The 2,718-nt window shown below is 35.9% G+C and overlaps 1 pseudogene; it reads right to left on the bottom strand.

The window, feature by feature from the left end:
• Positions 1-2,718, bottom strand: part of LOC109340289 — a 22,727-nt pseudogene that overhangs the window by 6,665 nt on the left and 13,344 nt on the right.

Below are 2,718 nucleotides of genomic sequence, written 5' to 3'. Positions count from 1 at the left end.
GTCTCTTTGTGGATGTAGTATTGTTTAGTAGTGAATATAAGTGATCATCATTCTACCATTTTAGGTCATACACTAAAAGGAGGATTTCAGACCTTGGTGTTTGGAGTTAATCAAAGTAAAACATAAGAACTTGTCTAAGTAGTTCAAATACATAAGAAGTTGAGAAATACTTTCATCATTCAAAATGATCTTGTCTCCTTAAGAATTTGTTAATACTTAGTTTATGTTTCTTGTTAAGTGATTATGTGCATATCAAATCAAAAACAAGCAAAATATGTTCCGTCATTATTTGTGTATTGACATATTCATATGATTCATTCTATTAGGTTGTCACACTCTAATCTTGGCTACTCTAATATTGAAGTAGTAATGAATATAAGATCTTAAGAAAAGTATGTTTAACTTGGCAAATAAACTAAGTAGTACAACTACTTCTTCGTTTATTTGTTAAGTGTTTGAGACAAATAATTTTATGGCTTGAAATCAATTTTTAGGTGATCAATCTAAAAATAGCATTAAGAATTTCCAAAACAAATAAAATTAATCAAAGCACCAACTTGAACGATTAAAATTCAAATCATTTAGAATATAAGAAGGAGTAGAAATACATAACCATATTCAAATGAAATTGTTAGGAGCATGAGCCATCCATCCAAGGATTGGATGCTTTGAGTTCCAAATGAGATTACAAAATTGATTTTTGCATCTCATTTGCCTTATCCTTTTCTCCTCTTGAATGATAAACTAAAATTACAAAACTTACTTAAATAATGTTCCTAATAGCTAAGAACAAGAAGAGAGAACTTCAGAGAAGAATTTCTAGGCAACATGTGAGAGATATATCTTTTGTGCGAATGGAAAGTGCCCTATTTATAGAAATTCTTCTGGGGCTGCTAAGCTGCTTATCAGCCCCGTTAAGCAGCTGACCAAACCGTTCAGCATGAGTTTGGTCCCTTGATCAAGCAGCTTTGTCACCTCCTTATGCTTAACTCATCAAAGCTAGTTGTGAGCTATGTAACCAACTATGGTGAGCTACTCTGGAAAGCCTATGGTGGGTTACTTGAGGTTAGGTCATTGGTGACTTCATGGTTTACTTGATAGCTAAGTCCAGTCTGGGTGCACACCGCTTAGCACACCTGTTGCACCGCTAAGCTGCTTGTTCAGCAGCTTTGACCGTGCTGACTGGGACGTGGCCTGGTGCTTGCTGATCTGGGCAGGAGTTTGGTTCTCCGCTGAGCTACTTGGTTGCATCGCTAAGCTGTTTGTTGAGCAGCTTGGGTATGTGCCAAGCTCGTGTCTGACCGTGTCAAGCTTGAGTTCTGACCATGTCAAGACTAGTCTGCTGCTAGGTTAAGCGGCCAAGCAGGTCCGCTCAGTTACTTGCTTGAGCAGCTTGGTCCAGGTCAGGCTGGTGTCCAGGTCAGCTTAGCGTGGCTTGGGCCACGCTCAGATGCCTGCTTGAGCATCTTGATTTTGACTTCTTTTTCTTTTTGACCATGAGTCTTTTTTCTCTTCTCTTTTTCTTTCTAAATCCTATAAAACACAATAAAGAAAAATACAAACACAAATATACAAGATTGTGATATTTTATCCAAAAAGTATTGTTTTAAGTTGGTTTTTCTCAATTATGCTTAAGATAAGTGTCATAAAAGTGTATGAAATTTAGGTATGTTTGGCACTTATCACACGGTCAGACACAAGCCTGGCACACGCCCAAGCTGCTCAAGCAGGCAGCTCAGCGGTGAACCAGACACCTGACCAGGTCAGCAAGCACCAAGTCACGTCTTACTCAGCACGATCAAAGCTGCTCAAGCAGGCAGCTTTACATTCCGCAATTCATTTATTCGTTAATATCAACCTTCCTTAAGGAAGAAGTTTGGTTTGTTAATAAAAGAAACCCGGAATGGAGTAAATAAATAAAGGTCACTTAACTTTATTATTCTTTTGTTCTTTATTTATTTATTTGTTTCTAACAACTAACTATTCATCACTTTTGTACATTAGAATACCATTAAACCGGTGTTGGAATTTATTCCACAAAACCGAGATGGTATTCAAAGGTACTTAATAATTATGTAATAGGGGATTGCTTCGATACCATTGTACCGACGTTAGAATTTATTCTAACAAAGCCGATATGGGGCAAAGAAGGAATAACTCATTCACATAATTATTAAGAAGTAAGTTGTAACTGGAATATTCTTGAAACCATTATACCGGCTTTGGAATTTATTTCAGCAAAGCCGAGATGGCGAGCAAAGAATTGACCTGTCATTAAATAAATCAATCAGAAACTTGTGTAACATCATGTTTTTCAGAGCACTTTTAATTAAGTAATTAGTATTAATTGATTAATTATAGAAATTAATCAGTAATATTTTAGGCTAAACCTCAGTTTAGTTTTAGTATTGTATTATGATTTTATTGCTTGCCCTATTTTTTCAAGATTTTTGGAGAATAAAAGTTTCCGAGACGATTTCGGGTCGTTTTATCGAGTTTTCGCCCAGTTTTTGAGTTTCGTAACTCAGAATCGAATTCCGATTTCGCCATTGGCTTCAAAATATTATTTCTAGTCAAAATAGACACTAAGTTTGTCCGTAAACTTACGTTTTTTAAACACGTTAATCGATTAACCAAGATCTTAATCGATTAACTGGGATGCTGAAGTGATTCTTTATAAACTGCGTTTTCAGAACTGAAGCCATAACTTGCATGTTG

Source organism: Lupinus angustifolius, unplaced genomic scaffold, assembly GCF_001865875.1.
Source record: "Lupinus angustifolius cultivar Tanjil unplaced genomic scaffold, LupAngTanjil_v1.0 Scaffold_156_4, whole genome shotgun sequence".
In the NCBI taxonomy this organism is placed as follows: domain Eukaryota; kingdom Viridiplantae; phylum Streptophyta; class Magnoliopsida; order Fabales; family Fabaceae; genus Lupinus; species Lupinus angustifolius.
This window is presented reverse-complemented; position numbering and strand designations above follow the sequence as displayed.